The sequence below is a fragment of the Elephas maximus genome, chromosome 9, assembly GCF_024166365.1.
Source record: "Elephas maximus indicus isolate mEleMax1 chromosome 9, mEleMax1 primary haplotype, whole genome shotgun sequence".
NCBI classification, from domain to species: Eukaryota; Metazoa; Chordata; class Mammalia; order Proboscidea; family Elephantidae; genus Elephas; species Elephas maximus.
The window spans coordinates 120,923,177-120,942,739 of record NC_064827.1 but is presented as its reverse complement, the minus strand read 5'-3'; the positions used below and the strand labels follow the sequence as shown (position 1 = coordinate 120,942,739).

The 19,563-nt window shown below is 40.5% G+C and overlaps 1 long non-coding RNA gene across 1 annotated transcript in view; it reads left to right on the top strand.

Annotated features, from left to right (window-relative positions):
• LOC126082772 (uncharacterized) overlaps positions 1 to 19,563 on the top strand; it is a 421,330-nt gene that overhangs the window by 302,380 nt on the left and 99,387 nt on the right. The window contains exon 8 of the long non-coding RNA XR_007518643.1: positions 11,094 to 17,649. This is a non-coding gene — a long non-coding RNA (uncharacterized LOC126082772). The remainder of the gene's footprint in view (positions 1 to 11,093; positions 17,650 to 19,563) is intronic.

Below are 19,563 nucleotides of genomic sequence, written 5' to 3'. Positions count from 1 at the left end.
TCCTTTCCTGTATTTCTTTAGTCAGTCTGGCCAATGGTTTATCAATTTTGTTATTTTTTTCAAAGAACCAGCTTTTGGCTTTGTTAATCCTTTCAATTGTTTTTCTGTTCTCTAATTCATTTAATTCTGCTCTAATTCTTATTATTTGTTTTCTTCTGGTGCCTGATGGATTCTTTTGTTGCTCGCTTTCTATTTGTTCAAGTTGTAGGGACAGTTTTCTGATTTTGACTCTTTCTTCTTTATGTATGTGTGCATTTACCGATATAAATTAACCTCTGAGCACTGCTTTTGCTGTTTCCCAGAGGTTTTGATAGGGAGTGTTTTCATTCTTGTTGCATTCTATGAATTTCTTTATTCCCTCCTTGATGTCTTCTATAACCCAGTCTTTTTTGAGGTGGGTATTTTTAGTTTCCAAGTATTTGATTTCTTTTCCCTAATTTATCTGTTATTGATTTCTACTTTTATGGCCTTGTCTGAGAAGATGCTTTTTAATATTTTGATATTTTGGATTCTGCGAAGGTTTGTGTTATGACCTAATATGTGATGTATTCTAGAGAATGTTCCATGTGCACTAGAAAAAAAAGCATACTTTGCAGCTGTTGGGTGGAGTGTTCCGTATAAGTCTATGAGGTCAAGTTGGTTAATTGTAGCAATTAGATCTTCTATGTCACTATTGAGCTTCTTACTGGAAGTCCTGTCCTCCGAATGTGGTGTGTTGAAGTCTCCTACTATAATTGTGGAGGTGTCTATCTCACTTTTCAATTCTGATAAAGTTTGTTTTATGTATCTTGCAGCCCGGTCATTGGGTGGATAGATATTTAATATGGTTATATCTTCCTTGTCAATTGTACCTTTAATCATTATGTAGTGTCCTTCTTTATCCTTTGTGGTGGATTTAACTTTGAAGTCTATTTTGTCAGAAATTAATATTGCCACTATTGCTCTTTTTTGCTTGTTGTTTGCTTGATATATTTTTTCCATCCTTTGAGTTTTATTTTGTTTGTGTCTCTAAGTCCAAGGTGTGTCTCTTGTAGGCAGCATATAGACGGATCATTTTTCTTTATCCTGGTTGAGACTCTCTGTCTCTTTATTGGTGCATTTAGTCCATTTACATTCAGCATAATTATAGACAAGTATGAGTTTAGTGCTGTCATTTTGATGCCTTTTTTTGTGTGTTGTTGACAATTGCCTTTTCCACTTACTTTTTTGTGCTGAGAAGCTTTTCTTTGTAAATAGTGTGTTCCTCATTTTCGTAGTAGTTGAATTTATGTTTGCTGAGTCGTTATGTTTTTCTTGGTTTTTATTTTGAATTATGGAATTGTTAGACATCTTTGTGTTTAACTTAGTATTTACACCTATGTTTCTGAGTAAAAACCTAACTTGTATCGTCCTGTATTGCCTCTTTTTCCTCTCCATATGGAAGATCTATGCCTCCTGTATTTAGTCCCTCTTTTTGGTTATTGTAATCCTTTATATAAGGACTTCAATGATTCCCTGATTTGAGCATTTTTTTTTCTTGCTTAAATTAATCTTTTTTTATATTTGTATTTTCCCTATTTGAGTTGATATCAGGATATTCTGTTTTGTGACCTTGCGTTGTGTTGGTATCTGATATTATTGATTTTCTGACCAATTTCCTCTAGTAATTCTTGTAGCTTTGTTTTGGTTTTGCAAATTCTCTAAGCTTATGTTTATCTGTAAATGTTTTAATATTGCCTTCATATTTGAAAGAGAGTTTTGCTGGATATATGATTCTTGGCTGGCAGTTTTTCTCCTTTAGTGCTCTATGTATGTCATCCCATTGCCTTCTTGCCTGCACGGTTTCTGGTGAGTAGTCTGAATTTATTCTTACTGATTCTCTTTTGTAGGTGACTTTTCTTTTATCCCTGGCTGCTTTTAAAATTTTCTCTTTATCTTTGTTTTTGGCAAGTTTGATGATAATATGTCTTGGTGATTTTCTTTTTGGATCAATCTTATATGGGGTTCGATGAGCATCTTTGATACATATCCTTTCATCTTTCATGATGCCAGGGAAGTTTTCTGCCAACAGATCTTCTACTGTTCTCTGTGTATTTTCTCTTATCCCTCCCTGTTCTGGAACTCCAATCACATGCAAGTTATTCTTCTTGATAGAGTCCCACATGATTCTCAGGGTTTTTTCATCTTTTTACATTCTTTTATCTGATTTTTCTTCAACTGTATTGGTGTCAATTGCCTTATTCTCCACCTCCCCCACTCTGCATTTCAATTCCTCAATTCTCCTCCTCTGACTTCCTCTTGAGTTGTCTAATTCTGTAATTTTACTGTTAATCTTTTGGATTTCTGAATGCTGTCTCTCTATGGATTCTTGTAGCTTATTAATTTTTCCACTATGTTCTTGAATACTCTTTTTGATTTCTTCAACTGCTTTATCAGTGTGTTCCTTGACTTTTTCTGTAGATTGCCTTATTTCATTTCTGAGGTCATCCCTGATGTCTTGAAGCATTCTGTATATTAGTTTTTTATATTCTGCACCTGGCAATTCCAGGGTTGTATCTTCATTTGGGAAAGATTTTGATTCTTTAATTTGGGGATTTGTAGAAGCAATCATGGTCTGCTTTTTTATGTGATTTGATATCAACTGATGTCTCTGAGCCATCTATAAGATATTGTAATGATTTATTTTGTATTTGCTGACTGAGTCTTATCTTGGTTTGTTTTGTTTCAGTATACCCAGTATAGTACTAGATTGTGCTGTCTTGACTGTTGTAGCCTTTGAATCACTTATGTCCTATTACCAGCTGGTTTGGGCTGTTACCACGTATATAAGCCTATGAGCCCATTCACTGTTCTTGAATAGAATCAGCTTAGGTGTTCTGATTTTGGTTCACCAAGTGTGTGGTGTAGGCTGTCACCTACTTACTTAGAGGAGTAGTGGTGATACTTGTGTGCACCAGATTCTAGTAGTAGCAGGGGGTCACACTTGAAGGAGGGTGGGGTGCTGACAGCCTTCCCCCACGTGCCAGTGAGGTAGGTGTGTCCCTTTCCTAAAGCAGTTTTGTGGGTGGGCTCTGCAGCTGTACCTTAGGCACCCAGTGCTTGTACCTGTAAAGACTGGTAGGCATCAGTATCCTCAGACCCCTTTGGCAGGTGACTAGGTGGTTTTGGTGGAGCTTCACTCCTCAGTTCCCCTGTGTGGATTAGTGAGGGCTTAGTTTAATAGGTAGAGATATCAGACCTTGGAAACTTCTCTCCCCAGTTACAGTCAGATCTCTATCAGAATTGCCTTTGCATTGTAATAGCCATCTTGTTCCCTGTAGGGATGAAAGCCAAAGAGTGTGGATCTCATATGTTGGGCTGGAGCTGGTTCTGTATTTTTATTCCAGTTTAGGGAAGTCAGGGAAAGATTTTTCATCCCTGGGCTGTTAGTAGCTACTTCTCTCAGGCCAGGAGAATGGGTTAGGGAAAAAAGAAAAAAACCCTAAAGAGCAGTTCACTCCCTGGCCCAGAAAATTCCAATGTTAATGAAGCCTCCTGGGGCAGGGAGGGGAGGGATCAGATAGGTAGGAGAGAGTAGCACCCAGCAATGTAGACAAAGTTACTTATCTTGCTTGGTGATGACTGTTGCGTGTAGTCTGTGTGCACTGACTGGGTCAAGGTTGCTCTTGAGGGTCATGCCTGTGTCCCATGCTTGTTCCGTCTCAAAAGCCATGGTCAGCTCCTCCACTCCCCGTCCAAAGCCCAGCGCCAAGGTTTCCTGGCTGGGACGCTGCACTCCAGGCTCCAAAACCAATTGCTGCTTCCCAGTGATTTCTCCTCCTGTTATTCGCATTGTTGTGCAGCCTGCATGTGCTGGCTGGGTTTCCCCTGACATCACTTCAGGGGGCTAGGGCTGCGTCCCTTGCTTGCACCGTCTCAGGAAGCAGCGCTCAGCTCCTCTATGTTTAGTGCAAAGCCCGGCACCAAGTTTTTCTGACTGGAACGCTGGCTCCAGGCTCCAAAAACAGTTGGTGCTTCCCCGTGGTTGCCCGTTCTCTTATCAGCCACGTCAGTGTGCAGCTTGCTTGCACTTGCTGTGTCTCTACCGAGATTACCCCAGGGGGTTAAGGGTTAAGGCTGTGTCTCGTGCTTGCCCCGTCTCAGTAAGCCGCAGTCAGCCCCACCACTCGGCACCAGGGAACTGCAAAGGCTCAAGGCTGTGGCACAGGATGCCGGTTCCAGAATCAGTCGCTGCTTCATGGCACGGCTTTTTGCTCCCCTGTCACTGAGGTCAACTTTTTAGTTCTGTGTTTGATGGTGAGGGTTCATAGATTGTCATGTATGTGATCGACTCACTTGTTTTTCTGAGCCTTTGTGGCAAGAGGGATCTGGGGTAGCTTCTACCTAGTAAGCCATCTTGTCCCCACCTGTTGTTATTTTCTTTTACATAATAACATCGTTGTTACCTTGTTTTGAGTTTTTTTTTTTTTTTTTTTGAATAATCTTGCTTTGTTCTTTTGGATTTCCCTGTCTGGTTGACTTCTGGTTGCTCTGCCCAATGTTCTAGTTTGGGATTGATACCTGATATTACTGATTTTCTAACCAAAGAACTCCCCTTAGTATTTCTTGTAGTTTTGGTTTGGTTTTTACAAATTCCCTAAACGTGTGTTTATCTGGAAATGTCTTAATTTCTCCTTCATATTTAAGAGGCAGTTTTGCTGGATATATGATTCTTGGCAGGCAATTTTTTTCCTTCAGTTTTTTTTTTTAAATAATTTTTATTGTGCTTTGAGTGAAAGTTTACAAATCAAGTCCGTCTCTCACATATAAACTTATATACACCTTACTACATACTCCCATTTACTCACCCCCTAATGAGTCAGCCCACTCCCTCCTTCCAGTCTCTCCTTTCATGACCGTTTTGCCAGTTCCTTACCCTCTCTACCCTCCCATCTGCCCTCCGGACAGGAGATGCCAACACAGTCTCCAGTGTCCACCTGATACAAGTAGCTCACTCTTCATCAGCATCTCTCTCCAACACATTGTCCAGTCCATTCCATGTCTGATGAGTTGTCTTCAGGAATGGTTCCTATCCTGTGCCAACAGAAGGTTTGGGGACCATGACCTCCGGGATTCTCCTAGTCTCAGTCAAACCATTAAGTCTGGTCTTTTTATGAGAATTTGGGGTCTGCATCCCACTGTTCTCCTGCTTCCTTAGGGGTTTTCTGTTGTGCTCCCTGTCAGGGCAGTCCTCGGTTGTGGCCGGGCACCATCTAGTTCTTCTGGTCTCAGGATGATGGAAGTCTCTAGTTCACGTAGCCCTTTCTGTCTCTTGGGCTCATAATTAACTTGTGACTTTGGTATTCTTCCTTCTCCTTTGATCCAGGTGGGCTGAGACCAATTGATGCATCTTAGATGGCCGCTTGTTAGCATTTAAGACTCCAGACACCACACTTCAAAGTGGGATGCAGAATGTTTTCTTAATAGAATTTATTTTGCCAATTGACTTAAATGTCCCCTGAAGCCATAGTCCCCAAACCCCCGCCCTTGTTCCACTGACCTTCGAAGCATTCAGTTTATCCAGGAAACTTCTTTGCTTTTGGTCCAGTCCAATTGAGCTGACCTTCCCTGTATTGAGTATCGTCCTTCTCTTCACCTAAAGTAGTTCTTATCTACTATCTAATCAGTAAGTAACCCTCTCCCACCCTCCCTCCCTCCCCCCTCTCGTAACCACAAAAGAATATGTTCGTCTCAGTTTATACTATTTCTCAAGAACTTATAATAGTGGCCTTATACAATATTTGTCCTTTTGCATCTGACTAATTTCACTCAGCATAATGCCTTCCAGGTCCATGTTATGAAATGTTTCAGAGATTCATCACTGTTCTTTATCGATGTGTTGTATTCTATTGTGTGAATATACCACAATTTATTTATCCATTCATCCATTGATGGACACCTTGGTTGCTTCCAGCTTTTTGCTATTGTAAACAGTGCTACAATAAACATGGGTGTGCATATATCTGTTCGTGTTAAGGCTCTTATTTCTGTAGGATATATTCCGAGGAGTGGGATTTCTGGGTTGTATGGTAGTTCTATTTCTAACTTTTTAAGGAAACGCCAGATGATTTCCAAAGTGGTTGCACCATTTTACATTCCCACCAGCAGTGTATAATAAGAGTTCCAATCTCTCCGCAGCCCCTCCAACATTTATTATTTTGTGTTTTTTGGATTAATACCAGCCTTGTTGGAGTGAGATGGAATCTCATCGTAGTTTTAATTTGCATTTCTCTAATGGCTAATGATCGAGAGCATTTTCTCATGTATCTGTTAGCTGCCTGAATATCTTCTTTAGTGAAGTGCTTGTTCATATCCTTTGCCCAATTTTTAATTGGGTTGTTTTTCTTTTTGTGGTTGAGTTTTAAGAGAATCATATAGATTTTAGAGATCAGGCACTGGTCGGAGATGTCATAGCTGAAAATTTTTTCCCAATGTGTAGGTGGTCCTTTTATTCTTTTGGTGAAGTATTTTTTTTTTTATTAACTTTTATTGAGCTTCAAGTGAACGTTTACAAATCAAGTCAAACTCTCACATATAGGTTTATATACACCTTACTCCGTACTCCCACTTGCTCTCCCCCTAATGAGTCAGCGCTTCCAGTCTCTCGTGACATTTTTGCCAGCTTCCAACTCTCTCTATCCTCCCATCCCCCCTCCAGACAGGAGATGCCAACACAGTCTCAAGTGTCCACCTGATACAAATAGCTCACTCTTCATCAGCATCTCTCTCCTACCCACTGTCCAGTCCCTTTCATGTCTGATGAGTTGTCTTTGGGAATGGTTCCTGTCCTGAGCCAACAGAAGGTTTGGGGACCATGACCACCGGGATTCCTCTAGTCTCAGTCAGACCATTAAGCATGGTCTTTTTGTGAGAATTTGGGGTCTGCATCCCACTGATCTCCTGCTCCCTCAGGGGTTCTCTGTTGTGCTCCCTGTCAGGGCACTCATCAATTGTGGCCGGGCACCAACTAGTTCTTCTGGTCTCAGGATGATGTAGGTCTCTGGTTCATGTGGCCCTTTCTGTCTCTTGGGCTCTTAGTTATCGTGTGACCTTGGTGTTCTTCATTCTCCTTTGCCCCAGGTGGGTTGAGACCAATTGATGCATCTTAGATGGCCGCTTGTTAGCATTTAAGACCCCAGACGCCACATTTCAAAGTGGGATGCAGAATGTTTTCATAATAGAGTTTATTATGCCAATTGACTTAGAAGTCCCCTTAAACCATGGTCCCCAAACCCCCACCCTTGCTCCGCTGACCTTTGAAGCATTCAGTTTATCCCAGAAACTTCTTTGCTTTTGGTTCAGTCCAGTTGAGCTGACCTTCCATGTATTGAGTATTGTCCTTCCCTTCACCTAAAGCAGTTCTTATCTACTAACTAATCAGTAAAAAACCCTCTTCCACCCTCCCTCCCTCCCCCCCTCGTAACCACAAAAGTATGTGTTCTTTTCAGTTTATACTATTTCTCAAGATCTTATAATACTGGTCTTATACAGTATTTGTCCTTTTGTCTCTGACTAATTTCGCTCAGCATAATGCCTTCCAGGTTCCTCCATGTTATGAAATGTTTCACAGATTTGTCACTGTTCTTTATCGATGCGTAGTGCTCCTTTGTGTGAATATAGCACAATTTATTTAACCATTCATCCGTTGATGGACACACTGGTTGCTTCCAGCTTTTTGCTATTGTAAACAGAGCTGCAATAAACATTGGTGTGTATATATCTGTTTTTGTGAATGCTCTTATTTCTCTAGGGTATATTCTGAGGAGTGGGATTTCTGGGTTGTAGGGTAGTTCTATTTCTAACTTTTTAAGATAACGCCAGATAGATTTCCAAAGTGGCTGTACCATTTTACATTCCCAACAGCAGTGTGTAAGAGTTCCAATCTCTCTGCAGCCTCTCCAACATTTATTATTTTGTGTTTTTTGGATTAATGCCAGCCTTTTTGGAGTGAGATGGAATCTCATCGTAGTTTTAATTTGCATTTCTCTAATGGCTAATGATCAAGAGCATTTTCTCATGTATCTGTTAGCTGCCTGAGTATCTTCTTCAGTGAAGTGCGTGTTCATATCCTTTGCCCACTTCTTGATTGGGTTGTTTGTCTTTTTGTGGTTGAGTTTTGACAGAATCATATAGATTTTAGAGATCAGGCGCTGGTCGGAGATACCATAGCTGAAAATTTTTTCCCAATCTGTAGGTGGTCTTTTTACTCTTTTGGTGAAGTCTTTAGATGAGCATAGGTGTTTGATTTTTAGGAGCTCCCAGTTACCGGGTTTCTCTTCGTCAATTTTGATAATGTTTTGTATTCTGTTTATGCCTTGTATTAGGGCTCCTAAGGTTGTCCCTATTTTTTCTTGCATGATCTTTATCGTTTTAGTCTTTATGTTTAGATCTTTGATCCACTTGGAGTTAGTTTTTGTGCATGGTGTGACGTATGGGTCCTGTTTCATTTTTTTGTAAATGGATATCCAGTTATGCCAGTACCATTTATTAAAGAGACTATCTTTTCCCCAATTAACTGACACTGGGCCTTTGTCAAATATCAGCTGCTCATATGTGGATGGATTTATATCTGGGTTCTCAATTCTGTTCCATTGGTCTATGTGTCTGTTTTTGTACCAGTACCAGTCTGTTTTGACTACTGTGGCTGTATAATCGGTTCTGAAATCAGGTAGAGTGAGGCCTCCCACTTTCTTCTTCTTTATCAGTAATGCTTTTCTTATCCGAGGTTTCTTTCCCTTCCATATGAAGTTGGTGATTTGTTTCTCCATCACATTAAAAAATGACATTGGAATTTGGATCAGAAGTGCATTGTATGTATAGATGGCTTTTGGTAGAATAGACATTTTTACTATGTTAAGTCTTACTATCCATGAGCAAGGTATGTTTTTCCACTTTAGTAGGTCCTTTTTAGTTTCTTGTAGTAGTGCTTTGTAGTTTTCTTTGAATAGGTCTTTTACATCTTTGGTAAGATTTAATCCTAAGTATTTGATCTTGTTCGTGGCTACTGTGAATGGTATTGATTTGGTGATTTCCACTTCGTTGTTCTTTTTGTTGGTGTAGAGGAATCCAAGTGATTTTTGTATGTTTATCTTATAACCTGAGATTCTGCCAAACTCTTCTATTAGTTTCAGTAGTTTTCTGGAGGATTCCTTAGGGTTTTCTGTGTATAAGATCATGTCATCTGCAAATAGAGATAATTTTACTTCCTCCTTGCCAATCTGTATGCCCTTTATTTCTTTGTGTAGCCTAATTGCTCTGGCTAGGACCTCTAGCACAATGTTGAATAAGAGTGGTGATAAAGGGCATCCTTGTCTGGTTCCCGTTCTCAAGGGAAATGCTTTCAGGCTCTCTCCATTTAGAGTGATGTTGGCTGTTGGCTTTGTATAGATGCCCTTTATTATGTTGAGGAATTTTCCTTCAATTCCTATTTTGGTGAGAGTTTTTATCATAAATGGGTGTTGGACTTTGTCAAATGCCTCTTCTGCCTCAATTGATAAGACCATGTGGTGTTTGTCTTTTGTTTTATTTATATGGTTGATCACATTAATGGTTTTTCTAATATTAAACCAACCTTGCATACCTGGTATAAATCGCACTTAGTCATGGTGGATTAATTTTTTGATATGTTGTTGAATTCTATTGGCTAGAATTTTGTTGAGGATTTTTGCATCTATGTTCATGAGGAATATAGGTCTGTAATTTTCTTTTTTTGTGATGTCTTTACCTGGTTTTGGTATCAGGGAAATGGTGGCTTCATAGAATGAGTTAGGTAGTATTCCGTCATTTTCTATGGTTTGAAATACCTTTAGTAGTAGTGGTGTTAACTCTTCTCTGAAAGCTTGGTAGAACTCGACAGTGAAGCCATCTCGGCCAGGGATTTTTTTTTTTTTTTTTTGTGGGGAGTTTTCTGATTACCGTTTCAATCTCTTTTTTTGTTATGGATCTATTTAGTTGTTTTTGGATTTCCCTGTCTGGGTTGACTTCTGGTTGCTCTGCCCAGTGTTCTAGTTTTGGATTGATACCTGATATTTCTGATTCTTTAACCAAAGAACTCCCCTTAGTATTTCTTGTAGTTTTGGTTTGGTTTTTACAAATTCCCAAAACTTGTGTTTATCTGGAAATGTCTTAATTTCACCTTCATATTTAAGAGACAGTTTTGCTGGATATATGATTCTTGGCAGGGAATTTTTTTCCTTCAGTTTTTTAAATATGTCATCCCATTGCCTTCTTGCCTGCATGGTTTCTGCCGAGTAGTCCGAGCTTATTCTTATTGGCTCTCCTTTGTAGGTGACTTTTTGTTTATCCCTCGCTGCTCTTATAATTCTCTCTTTATCTTTGGCTTTGGCAAGATGGATTATAATATGTCTTGGTGACTTTCTTTTAAGATCTACCTTATGTGGAGTTCGATGAGCATCTTGGATAGATATCTTCTCATCTTTCATGATATAGGAAAGTTTCCTGTCAACAAATCTTCAACGATTCTCTCTGTATTTTCTGTTATCCCTCCCTCTTCTGGTACTTCAATCACTTCTAGGTTATTTCTCTTAATAGAGTCGCACATGATTCTTAAGTTTTCTTTAATTTTAAAAAATACTTTTATCTGATTTTTCTTCAAATATATTAGTGCCAATTGATTTATCTTTGGGTTTATGTATTAGGGTTGGGACTTAAGGGTCCTTCTCATGGTGCAGGTGGAATGTGTGTAGATACTCATAGGAAAGTGGATCAGTTATGCTGGAATCAGGTCCACTTAATTTGGTGTAGTAGATGGTGCATATTTCTGCCCAACTGTGGGTCAGTGACATCAGGCTGGTACCTTAAAATTAGAAATGGCGGGATTATCTCTATCAGGTAAAAAGTCAATGTTTACTAATCAAGGCTTGCAGTGCTTACAATGGAGAGTGATTTTATAACATTGGTCACATGTGTTTGCGTGTGTGCATGTCTGTCTGTGTATGTGCCTGTGTGTCATTAGTATGTGCTAAGCAAGAATATTTAAGAATCACTTGGGCATTGTATTGGATAGTGTGAGTGGGGTGTTTGGGGGACTTATGCCCTTCTGTGTCTCCATAAAGGTGTGCTTAACAAATAACCTGAGAAGCCAGAATATATGAAGAATGGGCATCAGCATTGGAGGACTGTCACTGACAACCTGGGATATGCAGATGACAACCTTCCATGCTGGAAATGAAGAAGACTTGAAGAACTACCTGATGAAGTCCAAAGACTGCAGTCTTCGGCATGGTTTACATCTGAACATAAAGAAAATGAAATGCTCACACTAGACAACCAACGTAAATAGAGACATATTTGAAGTTGTCAAGGATTTCATGCCTCTTTAATCAGCAATCAAAAACAATGGAAGCAGCAGTCAGGGCTTCAAAGGACATTTTGCCATGGGCAAATCTACTACAAAAGACTCCCTTAAAGTTATAAAAATGGAAGATGTCATTTTGATAAAAAAAAAAAAAAAGGTGCACCTGTCCCAAGCCTGACATGGCAGTCCCACCAAAAGGCTGCCCCTTAGAGCATAACCAGGAATTAGGGAAAACACAGTCTTAGCACCTGGGCCTGGGAAGAGAGAGTCCCAAGAACCGTGAGTTGATGGGACCTCGGTTAGCTGAAAAACTGCCAGATACAGGCTTGCACAGCTGGAATCCCTCCAACCTTGGCTGTGGGTATGCTAAACCTTCCGATGTGTCCCTGTGTTGAGATATGTAAGGATGCAGGTGAAGGTCTCGGTCACAGGCGAGCAAGTATGTAGGGCCTGGCCTAGCTCTGTTGGCTCAGAGGGGCTGACAGGTAAGGGAGATTAAATACTGGGTGTGTGTTCCTTGAACAATCTGGAAGAAGATGACACATCCCCTCTTATAGTAGGGCTTCCCAGCCATACCCCTCGTCTTTTCTGTCACAGGAGGCTTCAGGACCCCAAAGAGAGAATGGATTGGATTTTGTCTGGTGTGTCTCATCACTTGGTTCTCCCCAGGCAGGCTTGATGCCAGTTCAGTGGGAGTGGGATTAGCAAGGCAGGGGTTGGAGTCAGGTAAGTGACAGGGAGGACGTGGGGAAGCCCTGTCCTAGAGGGAAGACTGGGAAGATGAATCCAGAGAGCGGGAAGAAGGCTTCCTGTGAATAGATATGACTCTTTCTTTCCTGAGTCCTTTGTTTTCTGAAGCCTTATAATGCTGCTAGCACTGGGAGTCTCTTCTCAGCATGCTGTTTTTCTGATAGGGTGACCTGACCTTCTTTATTTTCCCCCATGACATGTGGAGCTTCAGACACATCAGATCGTGGACCCCAGTTGCCTCCACACACGCCTCCTACCTCACTTGGACCCACCCAAGGACTTCTGGACCTTCGTGATGTCCGGTTCAACATGATGTCTGTACTTTGTAGTAATTATGTTGTATTTTGTTGGCAGATATTTTAAAATACAATATTTGATCGATAATACATGAGAGGATTTTGTAGGATCTTTTCATTTGGTTTTGAATATTCTTCTTGTTGTTGTTGCTTTGGTTTTAGCAGTCAATCCTCACGTTTTCCTCCTCCAGCCCTCCTAGCCATTAATCTACTCTATGTCTGCATATTGTAGATTTTCATGTAAGTGGGATCATGGAATAATTGTTCTTGAGATTTCAGTTATTTCACTTAGACCAATGGTTTCAAGGTTCATCCGTTTATTGCAAGTAACAGAATTTCTTTGCTCTTTAATACCACTGCCGTTGTGTTGGTTCCAACTCATAGCGACCCTATAGGACAGAGTAGAACTGCCGCATAGAATTTCCAAGGAGTGCCTGGTGGATTTGAACTGCCAACCTTTTGGTTAGCAGCTGTATTGCATAATATTGCATGTGTCTATATGGCATGTTTTGTGTATCCAATCATCATTTCAAGGACACTGGAGTTGTTTCCACCTTATTGACTTAATGAATAATTCTGCAATACACATCAATGTCCAAGTACCTACTTTCTTGGTTTCAGTTCTTTTGTTTATGTGCCTAGGAGTGCCTATGGTAATTCTTTGTGAAATTATTTGAGACACCAACAAACTGTACTCTACACTTTGCAATGGACATGGCACCCATTTTCTCCTATGTTTGTTTGCCTGTTTTTTTTTTTTCCTGTCAATAGCCATCGGTGTGGTGAGGAGTGATATCTCTTTGTGATTTTGATTTGCATTTCCCTAATGACTGATGATATTGAGCATCTTCTCCCTTGCTTACTGCCCACTTGTATATTTTCTGTGGAATAATGTCAATTTATGTCTTCTGCCTTTTTTTGAGTTCGGCCGTTTTTTGTGTATGTGTTCACTTTTAGGCACTCTTTATATCTTTGTATATGAAACCCTTGAGCAAGTACAGATTCCAAGTATATTATCACAATCAGGAGTTGTCTTCACTTTCTTGATAGTGCTCATTGATGCAGAAGAGATTTAAATTTTCACCAAGACAAATTTATCTGTTTCTTTTGTTTCTTCTGTCATATGTATGAGGAAGTGGGGAAAAAAATTCTGAAAACATAACCCTGATGTTTACGTTTAAGAGTTTTATGATTTTAGCTCTAGTATTTAGATCTTTGATGCATTTAGAGTTAATTTTTCTATATGGTGTAGAGTATGTGTGCAGCTTTGTCCTTTTCCATGTGGGGATCAAGTTGTCTCAGCAGCATTTGTTGAAGAACCATTCTTTGCACACTGAATGAACTTAGCATCAATATTGAAACAAACTGGGCAAAGACGTACGAATTCATATCTTAATTCTATACCATTGGTCTCTACGTCTATTCTTATGCCTGAACAAGATTGTTTTCTTTATTACGTGTGTGTAGTGCTATTTTATATCTTGAAGTGTGCGTCTCGTACGTTGTTCTTCTTTTCCAAGATTGTCTTGTATATTCAGAGCCCTTTGTGTTTGCGATGTATAAATTTTCTTCTGTTCTTGTGCATTTGCTTTTCTCTGCTTTATTTCTCTTGTATGTGGTAAGGCATGGATCCTGAGTTTTAGGAGAGAGGAATAGGAGAGACTCAGTATCTTGCCCCAGGAATGAAAATCCCACACCAAGACTGCATGAAGGAAATTGCTGGAAGGGCTGATGAGGTACAGAGCTGGGAGATGTGGGACCAATTTTTTTTGAGGTGTATGTCATGGGATGAAGAGAGAATTTACCCTGAAGAAGAAAAGCGATGCTTGCTGGGCTGTGCCCTGGCTGCCATCAAGGACATAAGGAGGTTCCAGGAGGCAGAGTCCTGTGCATCATAGTTTTGGGAGACGGGCAGGGCATGCCTGTTCTCTGGATGAAGCTTCTTTTCCCAATATCACAGTAGGTAGATATGTTCTATCACCAGTAGTATGTAGATTTCTTTTTATAACGAGAACTCTCCACACAGCCATTTAATGAGATCAAGAGTAAAGAGGTCTCACACAAAGGCAGATGCCAGTCTTCTTCCTGTTCCCAAATGAAAGAAGTCCTCAAGGCTTCACATCAGCTCTACCCTGTGGCCTCCAAATGGTGACTGCCGAAATACCAGAGTCTGAAGCTATTCATAATAAGTATCTGTAAGACAATTATGGGGCATTGGAGAATCTGAATCTATGGTCTAGATGTTGATTGAGGGGATGGTTACACCACGGTATTTCAAATTGCTGAAGTAAATTAAATGGATGAGTTTCATTGCACGGAAATGATATAACTCTGAGAGCTGAGTTTAACAGAAAGATTTTTTTTTTTTCCTAACTATACTGGTGCCTGATTTGTAGCAGTAAAAGTTTGCAAGATTTAAAGCTTTTCGAAGGCCCTGGCACAAAGGATTAAGGAGCTGGTTGGTCGTTCACCTTTATGAAGAGGCTCCTAGTAACAAATGCCTAGTGATCTGCTTTGGAAATTCAACCAGAGAATACTCTACGGAACACAGTTCTCTTGTGAAATGAGTGGGATTGCCATGAGTTAGAACTGACCCAACAGCACTGGTTTGCTTTTTCTTTTGGAACCAACCTGGCTGCCTCTTACTGATTCTGTGATCTTGGATGAATTGTGTCTAGTATGTACGGTGGGAATGGCCTATAAATCATGAGATGGCTTTGACTTTTATCTGTATCTGTCACAAGCACTGAGCAATATCTCACATGAAATATATTCAGCCAATAACAGCAGATACAAACATTACTATTGTTTTATGTCAATGTCCGAGTTCAAGTGAAGACAAGCACAATCTTCCTGCCTTTAGAAAAGCACGGTCGACAGGGAGTAAGAAGACGGGAACAGCAACATGCTGCAGTGCATGGTGAGGGGGCTGTGACAGGGTAAAGTGAAAGTGAAGCTGGGCACAATCTCAGGAATAGAAATGGATAAGCCCAGGACTTCCTTGACCTCTCTACTCATCCAGACCTGAGTCTACTCCAATATCCTTATAGAATCTTCTCTAGACCACTCCAGCCTTCCCCACTTGAACACTCTCATAGAAGAAATAGCAGAAAGCTTCGTGTAGGCCCTATTCTGGGAAAGCATATTCCATACACTCTCTCTGTCCTTGCAAGAGCTATCCAAATAAAATGTGATTATGCATGTCTTACTGGTCAGAAAGCTGCTGCTCAGACATTGGAGGTCACACAGCCAGCAAGAGACAGAGCTGAGATTGAAAGTCTGCTGTGGCGGACCCCAAATCCAGCCTTTCTATGGCCTTTTTCCTCTTTATTCCTCTGGGCACTTTGTTCAACTTGCACCTTCTGTGGCCAACACTCACTCTCAGGTGTGGGGAAGGGAGGAAATTCCTCAAGTGATGATGAAGTGTTAAGAGGTGAGGAGAAATTCAGTGAAAGTTGGTTCTAGGCCACACCAAACACAGAAAAAGACCTGGACCATCATTCTAGGATCCATTCTGTGTTCCTTTGGGCGATCCTGAAAGCCTGGTTACGCATTGCCACCAACTCTGACCCACTATGGAACCACATTCCGTTGACTCTCGCCCTATATACTTTCTTGGAATCAGGAGAGTGATATCTTCTCCTTCCCATGCACACACAGCATGGCACCAATACAAATTGTGCACAAGGGAAAAGAGAAGTCCGTTAATGGACAAGGCATGGACTGTCAGAGCAGCCCTCAAGCCTGGCATACATCTCAATGCACCTTTCTACACTTGAGCTATTTCACCAGAGAGAATATTCGAATGGGCAACAGACACATGAAAGGATACTCAGTGTCATTAGGCATCAGAGAAATGCAAATAGAAACCACAATGAGATACCATTTCACAGCCACTATGATGGCTAAGTTAAAAATAAAAAACTAAAAAAAGGGAAAAATGACAAGTGCTGGAGAGGATCTGGAGAAATTGGAAACCTCATCCGTTGCTTGTGAAAATGCAAAATGATATAGCCACTTTGAAAACATTCTGGCAATTTCTCAAAAACCTGGAGATATACCTGCCGTATGACCCAGGAATTCCACTCCAGGTGTATGCCCTTGGGATCTAAAAGAAGTGATATGAACAGACATACGCACACCTGTGTTCACCACAGCACTATTCACAATAGCAAAAAGACAGAAACAACCTAAGGGCCCATCAACGGACGAATGGATAAGTAAAATATGCTGGGTACATACAGTGGAATACTACTCAGCAATAAGGAAAAGTGAGTTCCCTAAACACCTTGGAACATGGAAGAACCTGGAGGACATTAACAAATAAAATGAGTCAGTCACAAAAAGACAGATATTGTATGTTATCACATTTATGAAATTATAGGAAAAATAAAAATGTACAGAAAACAGTGTTCAGTAGTATTTACCAGACATGGCGAGGGGGAAAGGGGAATTTACTCTCTAGTCAGTAGATATTTGTTATTTTTCATGATGGAGAGGTAACACTCAATGAGAGTTAATTGTACAAAGCCTGATGAAAGCAAACCACATCAGTAAAATATACACAAGGAAAAAATATATATGTATGTAGGCATATATGTGTATAGGCATGTTTACATGAGTGTGTATGTGTGTGTATACAGGTGTAAGGAATACGTATATGCATCTATGTGACTGTGTGCACACATGCTAATACAATAAAGCACATAGAGGGAAGAGTTGTGAATATTTCTGAGACATAACCAAATACCCTGATGGATTAGTTTTCTGGATTTGAAATACTAGAACTAGAGTTTTGTGGAACATTTGGTCAGTTGGCCTGATATAGTCATAAAGCTATGTTTTACGTCCTAGTTTGCTGAGTAGTGTTTATGGTTTTAAAGCTTGTGAGTGTCCTACTAAAATGCAACTATTGGTCTCTACTCATCAGGACCAAAAGGGAATGTAGGAAACCAAAGGCTAAGAGAAGAAACTTGAATTGTGCATGTGAAGAATGTTAAAAGACAAGTCTTTTGTTACACATATATTTACCACAATAAAAAGAAAATAAAAAAATTTGTGGAATCGAATAAAACTCCAGGATTCCTTATACTTTCTCTTCTATAAGACCTAAGCAAATGCACTCCCTTTAAGAAATGCACACTCCGTCCAAAATCCAAACATTGCTGCTTAAGAGGCAGTTAATAAAATGGGAAATAAACTTATTTGAAATGCGAACACTCTCAAGCTTGCTCTTCAAGGCCTCTAATTCAGGACTCCACCTCCCAGGTTTCCTACTGGACAGGGCACACAGCAGTGCTGCCCTTAGAAAGCAAGGAATTCATCACCTAAATGTTTTTGCCTCAGGCAGCCTTGCTGGTCATTCAAACCTCCTGGACTGCCTTGCAATGAGAAACACTTGGTCTTCACATCACCTGCCTCTGCACTTCTTACTACATCATATTTGCATTTTTCCACGCTCTGCATCATTCTCTCACTGTCCTCTGGGTCTCCACATCTTCTAAGAATGCATGTCAAGAGATGTCTTAAGGAAATGTCCTCAATATGTGTACTTCAGTTTACTTTTTCTGCTTTGTTGTGATTAGGAAACCATCTCAGGCAGTGTTACTTCCTTCCTGTGTACACAACAGTTACTGTGGGAACAAATTATTTCTTTTTTATTGTGTAAACTAAATTCATAATTTCAGTCAGCCCTTAAATAATCAGTGCTAGAATGGTGTCACTGTATATTTTTTTTGAAAATTTCTATAATCCAATACTCTTTTTCTGGAAATTGCAAGATTTGCTTTATTTCTCACCTTCTTGGATGATGACTCTTTAAGACCCTACAGAGCCAACACGTGGAGCCGACAAGTGCACAGGCTGAGAGAGAAAGCAGAGTAGCTGAATAAGGCGCAATCATCACACCTTGTCATTTCCTCTAATGCTCTGAGATTGGGTGGCAGATCACCTGTCTTCTGCGTCCCGTCACCCAAGAACGGAGATGATTTTTATCAGTGGACAAGGCCTACGTTACACTTTTCCACAGCTATGGTCAGAGAACTGGGTCCAAGGGACTTTTGGCCTCACCCTTTCATGGCCAGTCTTGGTAAACTTCATATGCGCTAATTTAATCACATAGGATTCCAGGGTTGAAGATTTTCATGCAGTAGAAAAAGAGATTGCAAAATTTTGACCCGATTGTTCTTGCACAATGCAACGTTAAAATCATGGGCCCTGAGCTCACTCAGTCAAATCCAACGGCCCTAAATCCATTGTGTGTATCAAGGGAAAAAATCGATGGACTAACTGACAAGCAGAAGAATCAAGGACCAAGCCTGCTTTTCCTGAGTGCCTAGATACTATGATTTGCTTCACCATTCCCATAATAGGAGGTCTGGGTTGAAAATCATGTAAGGTTGCCCTATGATAGAAGCTCAAACGCTAAGGAATGTCGCCAAGAGTTTGCTTTTATCAGTCACAACAAGTAGCTTTAAAAAAAGTTCAGGTGATTTTCTTGAATCTCTCTAACTTCATCATCTAAGCTGAGATGTGAGTAGAGTTGTACACTGCAGCTGCCGGAGAGAATATCAAGAAAGGCACATCAAGAAGCTGTTTCCTGGCTGCAGAGAATTAAGGGGTGGGCAGTTTCCAGAGAGGCAGAAGCTGCCTGGAGGTGCTCTTTTCACAGTGACTGGGAAAACACTGTCGATGCTGTAAATAGAAATATTCTTCGGGTCTTATCAGGTTTATAGTTCAGCTAAAACTCAGAAATCATGAGGCAATTCAAGAGGACCACATTCTGGAATGACTTTCTCACATAATAGTGAGAACCCTTGTCTTCTCTGGGGGAAGTCTCTGCTTTTCCACTACAACATGACTCCTGTTGCATTTTTCTGCAGCATTTCCCTCTTGAGTTGAAATGTCTTCCTACATGGACAAGATACTCTGTTAGTCCCAAAATCCGTTGCCTTTGTGTGGATTCTGAGACATAGTGACCCTATAGGACAGAGTAGAACTGCCCCGTAAGGTTCCTAAGGAGTGCCTGGTGGATTCAAACTGCCGAGCTTTTGATTAGCAGCCATAGCTCTTAACCACTACACCACCAGGGTTGTTAGTGCCAGTAGGGAATTTTTTTGTGTGAAGGCTGTCGGTGTGGAACACTCCTCCTCTGCCTCACTCCTTCGCCTATATGCTCCCATC